General features: G+C 41.6%; 1 pseudogene; it reads right to left on the bottom strand.

Annotated features, from left to right (window-relative positions):
• Positions 1-4,673: 4,673 nt before the first annotated feature.
• Positions 4,674-16,469, bottom strand: LOC105825950 (annotated as a pseudogene).
• Positions 16,470-17,659: the final 1,190 nt, after the last annotated feature.

Here is a 17,659-nt window from a genome sequence, read left to right as displayed (position 1 = left end):
TCGAACTCCTGAGCTCAAACAATCCGCCCGCCTCGGCCTCCCAGAGTGCTAGGATTACAGGCGTGAGCCACCGCGCCCGGCCATTAGTTGGGTTTTATAGCCCCATTCCCGAATCCCAAAACTCAAGTAGAAACACATCTTTTTTGAGATGGGGTCTTGCTGTATCACCCAGACTGGTCTTGAACCCCTGGCCTAAAGAGTATCTCCTACCTCAACCTCATGAGTAGTGGCTGATTACAGAAATGAGCTATGGTACTTGGGTCTCTCATAAAGGCACTTTCGTCCACGAATAGCTACCAAACTACTGTTGTTATGAGGGGATATACAAGCAAGGGATCTCCTATTCCACCATCTTGCTGATGTCACCTTCTCTATACATTATTGCTTTCTATTTTGTTGTATTTCAGATTTTTCTGTAATTTTAGATTCAAACATTCCCAACAATGTGCTAGAATTTGCACATGTAAGAAGTAAATTAGGTAAGTAATAGATACCCTGTATTAATTAAAATGTTCTCTTGTATATTTAAGTTTATGGCACACATAAAGGAATCATTAGGAGTTTCATCTACTTTCCTCAACATTTATCTAAATAATATTTATTTCCAAGTATATATATATTTTATATATCAGTGACTCTCACCATATTTTATAAAATTTATATTTTTCTTTATTTAGGCTTTTTTTGCTTCTAAATTCTGTATTACAGCTTTCTCATTTTGTGTGAGAATAATGTCAATATATAAATAACATAATAAAAATGTCTTTAGTGTCTTATATAATAAATGCTTTTTAATTAACATTTTCTCATTGGAGCCTTTTATTAATGATTGTGCATTTTCTGTGAAATTTTACTGCCATACACTGCATGCCAATGATATAAAACGTGTGTTCATACCTGCTTTCCATCAGCAGCCAGTCACAGTTGAACATTGTAGTTATTTAAAAAACAGTTGTTTTTTGTGGGTTTTTTTTTTTGTTTGAGACAGGTCTTACTCTGTCACTCAAGCTAGGGTGCAGTGGTGCAATTGTAGCTCACTGCAACCTCAAAATTCCTGGGCTCAGGTAATCCTCCTAGCTCAGCCTTCCTAGTATCTAGGACTCCAGGCATTCACCACCATGCTCAGTTTACTTTTTATTAAATTTTTGTAGATACATTGTTTCAACATGTTGCCCAGACTAGTCTCAAACTCTGGCTACCAAACAAAAAAAATTGGTTTTTAATGGTATATCAGTGTCTTGTACAGGATTTTAATAGGTAAACAGTTATTTTTGTTTTGCAATTCAGTATTACTGTATTTCTTTTTCAAGGTAGGTTTCTTGACATCACTTTATTGTGTTTTTGTTTTTACCTATCTATTATAATGTTGGATGACAATTTGCAACTCTGTATTTATACTTTAATTAAAATATGAATCAGCCATATGTCTATTACAATTACATATATGTGTTTGTCTCTATAAGTATGACCCCAACTTTGTTTATGGCTTATCTTGTATATTTTTTTCTTCACTTATTTTCAATTGTTTTATCCTAAGTGAGTAGTCATTAAAATAGTCATAATTTTATCAGGTGTTTAATGATAAATCTGTATGTTCTTTGTGTGAAACACTTTTGGGATTTGAAGATAATTTTTAGAAATCTTTATGACTCTAAATCTTTTACTTATCCTTTTAAAAATGTAATTTTGGTAAAAACACATAACATATAAGTTATCATCTTAAATCTTTCAGTACATTTCAGTAGTGTTAAGTATATTCACTAGTTATAGTTTAGAAAAAGACATGTAGAACTTTTACATCATGCAAAACTAACACTCAATATTTGTTAAGTAACAATTGCCCACTTTACCCTCGCTTTAGCTCTTGACAAATACCATTCTACTTTCTCTTCTATGAGTTTGACTGCTTAAAGTGTATCATGCAAGTGGAATCACACACTTTTTGTCATTTTGTTACTGGCTTATTTTAGGGAACATAGTATTCCAAGGTTTATCCCTATCATAGCATGTGACAATCTTTCCTTTTTTAAGGCTGAATCCATTGTGTGCAAATGCCACATTTTCTTAAACTGTTTCTCAGTTGAGGGACATCTGGGATGCTTCTGCCTTTTGGCTTTTGTGAACAATGCTGCCACAAATATGGGTGTGCAGATATCTCTTCTAGTACCTGCATTGCATACTTTGGATATATACCCAGAAGTGGGATTTCTGGGTCATATGATAATTCTATTTTAAATTTTTTGATGAACTGCCATACTTTATTTCATAGTGACTGCATCTTTTTTTTTCATAAACAGTTCATAAGAGTTCTAATTCCTCCAGTCCTCAACAGATTTTTTTTTTTTTTGATAGTGGCCATTCTTAGGATGTAAGGTGATATCTCAGTGTCATTTTTCTTTGTATTTCTCTAAAAATTAGTAATTACGAGCATTCTCTAAATTCTTAGTTGGCCATTGTATGCTTTTGGAGAAATGTCAGTTCAATTCTTAGTTCATTTTTTAGTTTTTGAGTTTCAGGAGTTGTTGATATATTTTGGATAAGAAAAAGAAATAAAGGTATCTTCCATGTCTATGGCCTCTTGCCCATCTCCGAACATGGAAGGTGGACTACCAACATGATCTTGGTAGAAAGAAAGAAAAGAAGAAAGAAAGAAGGGAGGGAGAAAGGAAGGACATATTTTGATGTACAAGGTCCAAGCCACCAAGGCCTCTTGGGACAGGACAGAGATATTAGGGACTGTAAATAATTCTATTTTATATTTCTATTGTGTTTTTCATTTTTTCCCTTAGTTACTTATTTTTTCTTTTTTCAGCAAAACTAATCCAATATTTACAATTTCTGTTCTTAAAACTGTTCAATAGAGGGTTGATTGAGTAAACAATATATGCCTTTTCATTAGAACTTCAGACATTTACTAAAAAATAGGATTTACCAAAAAAAAAAGAGAAAATGCTTATGAGATGATATACTATTAAAAATCTCAATTAAATGCGTAACTTAAAAATTATAGCCAAGTGAAAGAGTTTGCAGTTTGAGCACAAAATTTAAAGTGCATAAAAAATAGGAGGAAGTGCCAGCCATGGTGGCTCACACCTAAAATCCTAGCACTCTGGGAGGCTGAGGTGGGAGGATAGCTTGAGCTCAGGAGTTTGAGACCAGCCTAACCAAGAGTGAGACCCCGTGTCCACTAAAAATAGAAAAATTAGCCAGGCATGGTGATGTATTCCTGTAGTCCCAGCTACTCAGGAGGCTGAGGCAGAAGGATCACTTGAGCCCGGGAGTTTGAGGTTGCTGTGAGCTAGTCCGATCGCATGGTACTCACCCAGGCAACAGAGTGAGACCCTATCTCAAAAAAAAAAAAAAAAAAAAAGAAAAGAAAAGAAAAAAAACTGTGTCAAATATTAAGAATGGGGTGTTGCTTACAGAGAGAAAGATTCTGTGAGGAACTTGTGTCTTTGGTTTTTTATACTTTTATAATTTCGAAAAGTTCTACAGGGAGTGTTACTTAGTGCTCTAATTAGGAATGAAAATGCCTTATCAATGAGCAGTACAGAACTTCAAAGGAAGAATATGGTATGGATCTGTGTGTTTCTCTAAAGTTCTTGCTTTGTGCAGTGCCTCAGAGAAAACCAGGTGGTTTCAACAACCTATGTGATCATTAACAAGGCATTACTTTAATGCATAATGCCGAGTCCTAGATTAACAACCAGGCAGGCACTGAACATTAGGAAGTATATGAATGCTTACATTTGTGTCTAGTATGTGCTTTGAATTGCTTTGCCTTTCTGTTGTGAAAAAATGGATCGAAGTTATTTCTTTTTCTGCATCTATATCTGGGTTGGGTTCACACATGACCATGCTGAGCTTTCTGGACAGATAACTGTCTCCCTGGGACCAATCCCTTATCCCTCTCAGGGCTGCTTCAGTTGCTGGGGCCTGCACTTCTTCTCTAGGTTGTGCTTCTGCCAATATTGCTCCATCCTCTTTTTGGCCTCCAGCTTACGCACTGACACCATGCTCTTAAGTGCTTCCCTAAGCTGCACAACATTCTTTAAGGAACAGAAGAGGTCTGAGCTCTGACACACGAAAGATTTCTCCGAATATTTCAGCAGTGGCCATAAAGGGCCTGTGCATGTGGTCCAGGATAGGCTCTGCTTTAACCGAGCTCTCCGGGGGCCATCAGGGCAGCTGGAAAGAGGGCCTACTCATGGTCCGTCTTCCAGCGCACCGATCCCATTCGCCAAACACACTCTCCCTCCCTGCGCCCTGCTGGTGTGTCAGGTCTTAGCCAGGCACCCCTCTGGTCACACTTGCTGTCCCTGGGACTTGCCTGGCTCCGCCTTTCGCCCTACTTTGAAGAGCAGTGGGGACAGGCAGGAGCACCTGGCGATCAAGACTAGGCTAGTCCCTGGTGGGCCCGGGTCGGATGGGGGCACGGGACACCCGAGTCGGTGAGCTGTTACCTGGCACATTCCCTCGGGGCCTCGGGTAACTCCCTGTGCCCCGCCGGCCCCATGCCCGCTCACCAGAGTTCATCCCGGCGGCCGTGAGCAGCCACGCCTGTCCCCGGGGTCTCATGGCAGCTGAGATCGCAGGAGCGGGAATGGGAATGTTCGCCTGTCGCCCTGAGCCAGGCCCTCCATTGGGAGCTGGGAATCCCGCCAGATCTCTGCTCAAAGGGGTCCTGAGAACAGGACGGGACGGTGCGCCTGTCGGTCTTGGTCCTGGTGCCCGTCTGGTTCTGGTTCCCGCGCAGCCTCCTTCCGCCCTCCCAGACAGCCCAGCCAGTGAGGTCTCTGCCTCCGTCCCCATGCCGCCGCCGCGTGTCTGCGCCGGCCGCGAGCGCCAGATCGCGTCGCCGAAGCCGCCGTTTCCTGCAGAGCCGCGGCCTGACAGCTTTGCCCGGCGCCAGGGCCCACGGGGCAAGTGCGCATGCGCCCGTCGCAGTCACAATGACAGCGACCGTTGCCTAGAGGCGCGTCCTTGTGGCGGTAGCCCTCAGCGGCCAGGCCAGGCGCGTCCGTGTCAGGCTCTGGCTCGTGCTCCTCATGATGCCAGGGTCGTCCGCTGCTCCTAGGAGCAGAGGAGGAGGGCCCAGCGGGCTGAAGAAGCCTCCGCGGCAGCGTCCGGGAAGCACCGCGGGATCCACGGACCGCTCACCCATCGTCGCCTCACGCCCACCTGTCGGCTGTGTACGTGAGTCTCTCCGAGAGTCCAAAGTCGTCGCGCCCGTGACCCGGAAGGCTGGACTGCCCGTGTGCCCCTCCGTACCCAGGGTTGCTTCCTCACCAGCCCTCGAGCCCCGCAGTATCAGGACCTGCCTGGGTGCTGTGCCTTTTGTGTGTGTGTGTGTGGGGGGGTGTGTATGTGTGTTAGAGAGAGAGAGAGAGAGAGAGGGAGTATTATGTGCTTGACTGGTGGGAGCAAGTCGTCTGCCCAGTGGGCCTCAAGGCTCGTTGATGTCACTTTTCTGGTGGTGAGCATTCGGGTGGGTGGGTGGCGCTGGTGTTGTAGGTCCGGGGACCATTCACTTTTCGTGAGGTTCCTGTTTTGGGGTTTCTTGGTCTATTTCTCTCGTTTCGGGGGCGCCACCTGACACCGGCAAGAGTAGGAACGATCTCGCCGACAGTTGGTGAGCCACCTTTAACAGGAAATCTTGTAAATTATTCCATAGTAACACATAAAGTTTCATCCTTTTTTTTTTATGGTTCGGAAGAATTTTATTATATGGGTGTATCATTTACTCAAGGGAAAAAATAACACTTTGCAGCTAAGCAAAATGCACTGGGTCCTCAGTTTCTACCTGTGTTCTCAACCGGCTGAGTGGGCGTGGGGTGTGCTCATTCTGGACCTTCACCCTCAGGGCTGATTCTCGCTCCAAAACACCTCTTCAGCCCTTTCTCACTCCCACAGCCCTGCCTTAGTTTAGACCCTGATGCCCCCAGTGTGATTCAGGGCCACATCTCCCTGCCCCGCCACTGTCTCCACCAGCCCTGTCCCCAACCACCGTCCATATAGCTGCCAGGGAGGTGATCCCTGCTGGCTACAGGGCAGGATTGGGTCATCTCTCCCAAGTGGTTTGCTGCCTGCCCACTCCAGAGACATCTGGCTTGGCTCCCCAAACCTCATTTGGGCTCCACCAGGCCAGGTATTCCTGCTCCTGGGACTCCTGGTCACCAGAGAAGACCTTTTGCTATGTCCCCACCAGCTATTTTCCTGGTGCTCCCACGTCCCCGGGACCAATTCCCTGGCACTGGGAGAAGCTGCCATGTACCCTGGCAAGCTGTCCAGCCTGGAGCTTATTCCCTTCCAAACCACTCAGAGCTCATCTGGCTTGGAGCCTGGACCACCAGGTCTGTTCTCTGAACCCCCTCCCAGAGACAGGGCCCACTTGCTTATTTCCTCCCCACACCCTGGAGCCTCCTTCTTTCCTTAGTTCCCCACAGCATCTCCTGAAAGGGCGGTAGGCAGCTGGCAGTGGGTGGTGGACATGGGGCAAGCTGACTCAGATGGCAGAGCTGGCATGGCAGGGTCCTACCAGAGATGGCATCAAAGGAGGTGATGGTCAGGCCCTATGTGGTAGGATAGGCTAGGGACCCAGAGAGGAGGGGGACCCACTAGGAGAGGGTCGCTGAGTAGCTTGGGTACAGGGCTGACACTGAGCCTTGCGCTAAGCAGGAGGCTGGACTCTCAGGCTGGCAAGAAATGCCCAGTGGGGCACCAAACTCTGATGAATAAGCACCGGACTGGGGCACGGCCTCACGCCCCCCGCCCAGTTACCTTGGCTTCCTGGAGGGTGGAGACGGTCCCTGGGGAGTGGGTATGGGTGGCCGCGTCATCCGGTTCGTTCTCCTTTTCGCTCATTTCGGGCATGGCCGGGGGAGAGGGGAAGAGAGGGTGCGGAGACCCCACGGCAGGCCAGCTGGGGCAGGCTGTGGGTGGCGGGCGTCTCTCCGGGACGCTGAAGCCCTCCTCCAGAGACTGACCCCCAGTGAACCCCAGGCAAAGCTTCCCTCGACCCCCGGGCACGGGCAGAGAAAGTTGCGGGGTTGACGGGGGAGGGGGAGCCAATTACACGGAGCCCCGGGCGCCGGACGACCCGGGGCGTGAGGACCGAGGGTCTGCTGAGGATGCTGCTCTGAGCTAGGGGAGAAGCAAGTGGGGACGCTAGCCGATGAGCCGAGGGAGGGAGCGACGGAGCGGTCCGTGTCGCAGCGGTCCGTGTCTGTCATCTCCGCCGTCCTCTGCGCCCCATCCTCCTCCCCCGGCCTTCCCCATCTCGGCACCAGGAGGCCCCTCCACCCAGTCCTTGCCTCCCTGTTCTTCTTTTTTTAGATGACTGCTAATTCAGCAGTTCTGAACATAATTGCATTGATGATCATATTTCAAAGGATTTGAGTATTGATTCAAGTGTAGAATTGAAGTAAAAGTTGTTATTCCTACATCGTTTTATCTATATTTGTCTTCGTATTTGACTATGTAATGACTGGAGATATCAGACATGCTTTGAAAATCAAAGGTAAATTCTCTATCCCCTAAGGTTTGGGGTGGAGTGGAAAGAGGAACTTTTAATTTTGGATCTCAACAGAAGCAGCAGGTAGTAGATTTATTGTATAGTAGCTGTTTTTCTTCAAATCTACAAGTGTTGAATTTTCCTAAAACGACAATAGTAAATTTTCATTTTCTAAACGGTTTGCATAATCAATTTCATTATATTTGCATATCTTTTGTTAACTGACCTGAATAGGGACGCCATATTTATTAGTGTGCATGAAAGATGTATCAAACTAGATTTAACCAACATTTATTTAGCAGCAACTGCATGCCAGGTGTTCAGTGAGTCCCTTTTGTTTGTTACTTAAGCTCACAACAAAGTTTAATGATAAATTTATTATCTTCATTTCACAAATGAAAAAAACTGAGACTGAGAGGGGTTTGACTTGTTCAACAAATTACACTATCCCAGCCATCCTTAGTATCTATAATTTTGTTATCTGTACAGTTGTGTAGCTGAGATTATTTGAAACACTTGTGTTACTGACTCTCCTCACTTATTATGAAAGTTAAAAATGGAAATATGCTGTAATGATTTTTTTTTACATTTTGCTTACAGAATCCTTGAATTTTCTAGTTCCTGTAGTCCCCTTCTCTGTTAAATAAGGAATCTGAGACTCAGAGGGAGACTGTGTCTTTTCCAAGTATGGGCAGCTGCTAGTGGGAGTTGAGACCAGAACCCAGGTCTTCCCTTTATAAGGGTAAAAAAACTACTGGAAAGGACAAGAGGAGAAATAGCTGGGCACATCGAAAAGAACAAGACAGGAGCTGAGGAACAAATGAGGATTTGTCAGTTTTACCTGGTTTGGAAAGAGACCTTTCACTGTTTATTCACTCTCTGTGCTCCATCCAGTTCTCAGCATTCCTGAATGCACCATGACTTTCATACCTCTGTGTCTCAGCACATGGCTGTCTCTTCTCTTCAACTGTTCCTTCTCCCTTTACTGCCTGGTAAACTCAGACTCAAGTCCCAGCTCAAATGTCACCTCCTCTCTCAAGCTGTCCCCAACTGCTGTAGACAGATATATCTGGCTGCTTCCTTCAAGTTCCTGTACTTTTATACATTTCTCTTCCAGTACTCATTTCATGACATTTGCAGCTGGTGTCTCTGAGCTCCTGGGGCAAGGATCATCATTCTTGGGACATATCTCTGATGTTGAGCCTGGGCTTGAGACACATGGGTGCCCTTTCCTAGGATTCATGTTCAAGTGTGGGTGGGGGGTGAATAAGCAGATGACTATATTCTACCCTTCCAGGTGCTTCTTCTGAGCACAGGAATGGAATAGAATTATAAGCAGGAGGAAAAAGGAGTTATGGACATTCTAGGAGATATTCTTACAGTTAGTTGTTAGTTTTCTGATGTTTAGCTTCTAGATTATATATAGGAAAATTGAAGGGCAATAAATCACAAAAGGAACCTGGAAATCCAGCTTATTAGGAAACTTGGGTTTCCGGGGGTGTGGCTAGGAGCTTGCTTCTAGTTTGCTTCTTTGTTGATTCTGATGTTCATTGTGTTCACCAGGATTAATTTCTCCCAAGGGCCTACATGAATTTAGAGGTATAGGACCTGGAATAGGCAATTAGGCTGGGTATGTATGCACAGGTATGGGTGTGTGTCTTTCATTTGTACATGTATTAATCTGCCCAGACGTGAGACACGCTACCACTGTTCACAGCCTCAAATCTCACAGCTGTTATAGTATGCAGATAATAGAACATTGGTCTTATTCAGATCTTTCAAAATATCTTCACTCTTTGGACTAACTTTGTGTGTTTTCTGGATTCGGGTTTGGTCCATTAACATTTATATTCTGCATAATTCAGATAAATCCACAGGTTTTTTTGGGGGGATAATAAATTTGAAAAACAACTCCTCTTATGAGATTAGACAAATTTAACAAATGAACTTGGGTTTGTTAACCCTATGCAAAAATATAAAATTGTCTTTAAAACAAAAAGCCCAAACAGGTAGAAGGTAACAGTTTACTGGTGTAATTATAGATAATTTGTGTTAATATTAAACTCTAAATGATATAAATATACAGTATTTCCTAGACCCACAAAATCATGACCAATTTTAAATTTATTTTAAAATGTAGCAAATATGTAGCTTTGGTCTTTGCATTCATTATAGAATTCTTTTTGTGGGTCCTGTTTCGTTTTATATTTTATTTGCATCAATTGATTTTTAGATTCTGAAAACAGGACTATGGGAGAGCAGAGAGGAAACTGGGCAGTAGGACCTATTAACTCCATCTTTCTTAGTAAAATGAGCTATTTCTTTTTATAACTAGGGAGACCTCACAACCTGGTTTGCTCTGGACATCTTGGTTTATGCCTGTTGTCTTGGGAAGCTATTAATAGTATTTCCTTTCACAACTGAAAATCCTGGTTTGGATGATGAATTCTATGTGGTCACTCTTGTTGTAACTGATAGAGTTTGTCCCTAATTACTTTATTATATGCTTTGATTTTAATTCCTCTAAGTGCCTTTTGACTGTACCTTTCTGTATTTTTTTTAACTGTCTAATGCTTTAAAAGGCTTATCCTATGTGTATTTTTATTAATATCTGCCTTTTGTGTTTTTCAAATCATTTTTTAAATGCAAGTCAACACTAAAATGTTATGTATATCCTCCCAATTTAAGATTTAGACACTATACATTGTGTTTAAGAAGGGCACCTCATTTATTTTTGTGTCTCTGACAGTGTCTAGTAATGTTCTTTGAACAAAATAATTGCCCAAGAAATGTTTATGGAATGAATCAGTTTGGCTGCTTAGGAAGCAGTTTGGCTTTATCAGAATGAAGAGTGAGATTTGATCTAGTCTAGAACAGTGTAAGTACTTCCAGGTAAAGGAAGTGAGATTAAGATTGGGCTGAGGATCTCGTCAGCCCAACAGCACTACTGACCAAAACCCCACTTTTGGAAAAGATTCCACTTATCTTGTTTTATTACCTAGGGACTCCCAAGTGAGTTTTCAATAAACTTTTTCAATTAAATTTCTTTCTGTAACATCACACTGCTGCTAAGTATAAAGACAAAGGGATTTTCCAGTGCCAGGTAGAGGTAGACTGAGAGAACAGCTGCTTTGGCTGCTGTGGCCACTCTCAGTGTTGGGAAGAGCACTGTGTTCCAAGTGATAGAAGAGAGGGCTCTAAGTTGATTGGGACAGAACAAATGAAACAATAATTTGAGGGACATGGAAAGAATTCTTGAAAGAGGTTGAAGATTTTTATGAGCATATTCAGTGGATTGAGCCATATGTATTTCCAAAGAATGGGTTTGTCTTCTTAATTTGAAGTAGACATAGCAATAGAAAACCGGGTGTATTAATAGTCAATCAGTCATGAGTCAAAGAAAGGGAGAATGACTTTTTTTTACATTTTGAGTTGCAAAATATGCCCTGTACACTGATAGAAAGTTTACAATGCTTGATAAAATGTCTTTGCTTTACCAAATTTACTTTAGCTAAGTGCCTCCAGGTTTAGGCAAAATAAGGACAAGTTAACTGTTCTTAAATGTAATTATACTACAGACTCTCATGAATAGAAGCCTTTGACAACTAGAAAATACAGTTAACTTTGACTTTGTGTTCCAGATATAGGGGTTCTTTATCTGCAAATTGGAAGGGGATATAATTAGGTATACATAAGGAAGGCAGTGCATGCATTGAGCACACATATTGTCTAAGTCCCAAGTTACTAGATAACTGTTTAGCACGATATCAAGTACCTAACAATGCTCAATGCATGTTAGTTCAATCTAAAATTTTTTCCCAGAAAGGCCTCTGTCAAGCACATTTGATCATTAAGTTAACTATTCTATTATCAGGATCCAATAGTCACAAACCATAGCATAATCCTAACTTGTTTTTTTTATTTTTTATATATATACGTGTATGTGTATATATATGTATATGTTGATTTTATTGTTTTAAAAGTAATGCCTATGCTTTGTTGATAAATTTAGGTGATACTTTTTATTTTGGTTTCAATCATTTAAATTTCAAAAGTAATACATGTTTATAGTAAAAATCCAGAAAACAAAGAAGTGTAAAAATAAAACTAATAATCTGCTCATCTCTGCAACTACTTCTCTGATACAACAATTGATAACACATCAGTGCGTATCCTCCCAAAATTTTTCCTCTATGCCCCCCACACTCATGTGCACACATGCACACACACTTTTTTGTTTCTTTCCTTTGTTTTGTAAAAGTGGTATTGAATATATTACCAGATTGGTACAGTTCAGCAGATATATATTGATCTCTTGCTCACACAGTGTCAAGAGTAACTGTGTACTATCTATGAGTGTATAATCTCTGCCCCTGAGAAACTTAGCACATTCTTTTTTTTTTTTTTTTTTTTGAGACAGAGTCTCACTCTGTTGCCTGGGCTAGAGTGCCGTGGAGTCAGTCTAGCTCACAGCAACCTCAAACTCCTGGGCTCAAGCGATCCTCCTGCGTCAGCCTCCCGAGTAGCTGGGACTACAGGCATGCGCCACCATGCCCGGCTAATTTTTTCTATTTTTTAGTAGAGATGGGGTCTCGCTCTTGATCAGGCAGGTCTCAAACTCCTGACTTTGATCCACCCGCCTCGGCCTCCCAGAGTGCTAGGATTACAGGCATGAGCCACCGCGCCGGCCTAGCAAATTCTTTTTTGAAACATTTTCAAATTCATTACTGTTGCTAATCCCTTTATCGGTTCACAAGGGCTTTCTACCTTATGGTGTTGTGAAACTCAAATAAGGTAACGTTTATTAAAGCACTTAGTTAAGCATAAACTAGTAAGATATGACAACATGATTACTAATAATTGTTTATCTATGACTAATTCCAGTTTTTATTATTGCTAAGGGAAAAAATGGTTCATCTACTTATTTTTTAGTTATTTCAGTAGATTCCATATATTTTCAAAATACCTAGTTTTACTTTTTTGTATTTGTTACTTTTAGATGCATTATGCTTAACCTTCTTTGCCTTAACAATTTTTTTTTTTTAATTCCTTTAGTTGTAAGTATCTTTAGCAATCCTTTTCTTCCATATTCTGGGCTCTACCTGATGGATACAATTCTATAAATTTTATTCAGTTAACATTCGTTTTAGAGTTTTCAGTTTCTTCTGGTTTGTATTCTAGATTCATTCTTTTTGTGATTATTTTATCACCAGCTAATTAGTTACACCCAGAGATTTTTAACTCAGCCACAGATGTAAAGTTCTTTGTCAGAAAGACCACATACAACTCTTGAAAAGTTACTTTCAGATTTGATCACATAATTTCCAAGTGTCCTCCAAGAAAGTTTAATGGCTTTGAGTGAAACACTGTGGCACTTGACCAAAATCTCAGTTTGTTTCTAATCGTGTATAGATAGAGTGTAATTTGATTAAAGTTGACTGGCCTGAAATGATCCCAGTAAGATACTGAACTGGATCTGGATTAAAGTTTCACTTACTACTTTCTGCCCTCAGCCAAGCATTAAGGAATCATTGAAATGAATGAGTTTGGGATTTCATGTCCAACTCCATTTTTAATACTACCTCCTTATGTCTACATGGCACTGCCTGCTTTTCAAAATGCTTTTATCTGTATAGTATTATTTGATATGTCCAGTCTGCTTTTAGCTTCTATATTTCAATGCCAGGTTAGGTTGGAAGTAATACCTATGAGAATAGTGACACTGAAATCTTTGAAATCATTTCCAGGTATTTTATTTATCTTTTATTTTTTACAGAAGAATTCTTCTGTATTTTATTGCACTCAAATAACATTTAACAGGAGATATTTACCTTATTTTTAGAAAATCCATTGATGTTGCCCACCAACAATTCCTTGTAAAGACAAGGCTCATTAATTCAGATATTTGGAATTAAAAAATATTTGAAGCTGACCAAAGCATAATGAATCCTCAATTTTCAGAGTTGTAGAGATGATTATATACAAAAATCTAATAAAACTTATTTTACTCATTTATCAGTTTTATGTCACTTCTAAGTTTCCCTAAAAAAATATGGCCTTATAAAAATTAGTGCTCTATAGTTCACAATATGAAGAGCTTTCTCATGATTTGAGTATCAACTCTGTATCAGCCATATCATAGCTTTAGAAAACTATTGCTTTTTTTACTAACTTATTTCAGGTTTCATTACACATTGAGTCAGTATGCAGAACTCACTATATTCTAACTATGATCTGTAATGATAGAAACATAGAACCTCTTTGATTTTAACCCTACAAGTAGGAAAGAATAAAATCACTTTATCTTAATGTTAACATAATCAAGAGCTACCCCTGACATATAAATGAAATCACTTTTTATGGCTTTTCTTATAGCTCATGGTTCTTTCAAAATGACATAGTAGCTACCTTCTTTTCTAACAAAGGAATATTTTCATCACAGCAACTGATCCCAAAATAAACCACATTATATACAGAACAAAATCTTCAGTGTAGAAAGGAAAATGTTCATGTGTTGTGAAATAGTAGCAGGCATCGGGCTCTGGGGGTGCTTTACACATAAATCAATCCACTGGAGGCATGACTGAGTCCATCTAGTAAGAGTACTAAGCAGTCTCTAGTGAGGGTATTACTTAATTAGCCCAAGGCAGAACAACCTTTAAGTTATGCACCAGTGATTTATAGAGATTTTCTAGAATTTTTACCAAATGCTTAACAGGTGAAATTACAAAAAAAATTAAATAAATGCTGAATGGACTATAGCTATCAGTCCAGGTGCCAGATAGTATGTTTGCATGACATAGCAGGCCATTCTTTTTCCTTATGTCTTAACAAGAAATTTTAATTTTTTTCTCATTTTGAAAAATAATGATAATTTAAAACTTCCATTGACATATTAAATTTTTCTAATTAACCAGCTAAAAGCTACAAAATTCTCAAAATTTGCCTTTTAACCTGATACTTGAAGTTAATGTAGAAATTTTTGATAAGAATATCAGTGCAGATATATTACAACTCAGACCTTCACAGCTAATGATGATCTGTTAGTGTTTTAAAAGTGCTAATGCAAGGCAGTCTTAATGGCTTTTAAATCATGTTAAACACAGAGTTTACAAAAGTCAGTTCAACATGGTTAGTACTGATTACTAATAATATATTAAAGCCCTACTGTAAGGACGGCCTTGCTGAAATAACAGGAAAATATCCGATCCTTTAATTTTCTAATAACAGCTAAAGATCAATCCTATGAACTCGCTCTCTGCTCTCTCTGCAGCAGGCAACCTGCCCGGACTAGGCTTTTACAAACATCTGGAAAAAAAGCTCCCGGACCAGACAGCAGAAGGTGAACTCCAGACCTTTGTTTCCTGCCCAAAATGGAAACAAAATCACATCCCCTGTGATAAATTTCAGAGATAACCAAGTCTCCAGAATGGGAAGAAACAAGAAAGATGCACAACCTATGTCTCGCATCTATCTGCTAATTACTCCACAACAATTATTTTTTTTTTGTCCCCATAAAAGCAGCAAGCCACTCGGCCTCGCTGCGGGATCTCCCTTCTATTTCTTTGGGATGCCAGCAGTCTCCCTGCTCTCTTCCCCTTCCCTCTCATTTGCTCTCATTCGTCTTTCTAAAGGAGAAAATAAACTTTTAACTTTTACGTATCTTAATCTCTGTGTGAGAAATGTTTCTCCACCCGCTTGGTGAGCACCTACTAGTTTTTCCACCCTAACACCTACCAAGACGATTGCTCCTACGTCGTCAATATGATTATTAACTGTTGTCCAAAAAACACACGTAAATTCAGGTAAGTCACTAAATTTAGTGACTGTGTCATTAAAAGAAAAAAAGAAAAGAAATCCAATGGATCCACTAATGCTATCAAAAAAGGACATGCAGGAATGTAACATCACATTTTTTAGAAACATTAGTTTCTCAAAAAAATACACTAAAATGCCAGTGGACTATAATGCATTCAAAACATCTTTAGTGTTCTTTCCCAAAGATCTTGATCTACTCAGCAATTACTTCACAAGATCTGTGTATCACAGCCATATTTTGGAGCGAATGCATAGGCTAGTCCTCCAGTGGTAGTAGGGACAGTCTTTTTGAAGCTTTAAGTATCTGGTGGTATGTTGTTCTTCTCCGGGGCGGGGGACACTTACTTCTGAAATTACGTTTGAATCTGTTACAGCATTACCTGAGATTTCTATCCCTTCATTGTTTGGAGGTTCAGTGTCTTGGTATGTTCTGTCATCTGCATCGTGGTGCAATCTTCCATCTTCCACTACTGGCTCACTGGAATCAGGATGTTCCTGTTCGTACATTATCTCTTCCACATCCTCATTACAGTCCTGTGAAACTGTCTCCTTCGCTTGGGAACTGTGCTCAGTTTCTTCATGAAATGTTTCAGGTTCCAGGGTCTCAAGTCTATTATCTACACCAGTCGCTGTGAGGAAAACGTCCTCCTCTGGTTGTGGCTCTCCCGCGGGTCCATCCTCTCCTTGTCGCCGGTGTTCTTCCACATGCTCTGTGCGTACCGTTTCATGGAGAAGGGCCTGAATTTGTTGTACTCCATCCTCGCTGTCCTTGGGTTCTGCCCCCACGGGCGCCCGCTCCTCCGGCTCCGCGTGCGGCTCGGCCTCTTCTGGAGGGACGGCTGGCTCCGAAGCGGACCTTTCTCCGTCCTAATACAGCGTCGGCTTCGTCCCCATCAAAATCTCCATCAGCGTCAGCGTCACAGACTCCTAGTTTTCCTAGAACTTTCTCATAATCAAAAAGATCAAACCAGAGAACAGCTGCTGATGTCCGGAATCCCAGTAATGCGATGACCGTGAAATATTAACTGCCAGAAAGTCCTTCTTTCTTCCCATTTTTGTGTCCTCCGTGCTTTGTCTCTCTCCGGCCCGGCCCGGGGCTGCTGCTGCCTCCGCTGCTGCGGGCGCTGGAGCCGCTGGAGCCGCTGCTGCGGTAGCCGCCGCCGCCCTCGGGCAAGGGCAAGCGCGAGCTCCCCGGGGGCTGGCGGAGGGCGGGGGACACAGCCGACCAGGGGCCACTGGCGGCGATGGGAGCAGGAGCGGGTGCGGCGGCAGCTCCCGCAGCGGAGCCTGTGCCAACGCCCCACCCGCGCCTCCCAGGACTTTCCCACGGGTGCCCTCTGCGCGGGTCCGGCCACCGCGTGTGCCCAACTTGCGACTCCTTCCTGGTGTTTTAGATAGGCTACATTTGAATGATGAAACTTTCTTTTTTAAAAAAAGAAAACTTTACTGCTCCAAATATTTCAGCATGTTTTGTTTTTGTTATTCTTTTTATATTGAATATGTATTGCGTATTGCAGTGTGGGTAATGTATAATATGTGTAAGGGAAGAGTATGAAAGTAGCCAAGGGGAAAAGATGGGACAAAGATGGAAAAAAATCAAGGAAAATCAGAGAATAAAATACCTGTGCAGTATATATTTTGGGGAAGCATGCAGCCAGGAGGAGTCTGGTTGTACTTACTTGGACAAAGGAGTAATTTGGTTGAGGACAGACATGCTCAGGAGAATCAGGGTAAAGACTTTCCAATAAAAGACACATTTTTATTAGTCATTGGAGGATGTGGAGGAAAAAGATACAATGAGATAGACCATGTGCTCTCTCCTTTGCTGCGGATTGTTTTTTAAAGGTTCTGAAAATTTTTTATTAGTTACAGTTAGTGATATCTCTAAAAGACTCAGAAACATTTAAAATACTCATGTAACTTGTGTCAAATAACATTTTAAGTAAACTTTTATTGATATATAATATGCACATCGAAAAGTAAGCAAGTCTTAAATGCAGAGCTTGATGAATTTTCATAAACTGAACATACATGGGTGTAACCAGCATCCAGATCTAGAGACAGAATCCTCCCAGCACCCCAGATGCCCAGGTCCTTTCTATTTACTGCCACCTGCAACCCTCACCCCTAAGAGTAGCAACTCTCCTGGCTTCAACATAAACGAGATTTGCCCAATTTTAACCTTTATATAAATGGAATCTTAAAGAATATACTCGTATGTTGGGCTTCTTTCATTCAACATTCTGTGTGTGAGATTCATGCATGTCACTGCTTGTGGTTGTGATTTGTTCATTCTCACTGCTGCATTGTGTGACTACCTCAATTTAT

This window comes from Propithecus coquereli, unplaced genomic scaffold, assembly GCF_000956105.1.
Source record: "Propithecus coquereli isolate 6110/MARCELLA unplaced genomic scaffold, Pcoq_1.0 Scaffold838, whole genome shotgun sequence".
NCBI lineage: Eukaryota > Metazoa > Chordata > Mammalia > Primates > Indriidae > Propithecus > Propithecus coquereli.
This window is presented reverse-complemented; position numbering and strand designations above follow the sequence as displayed.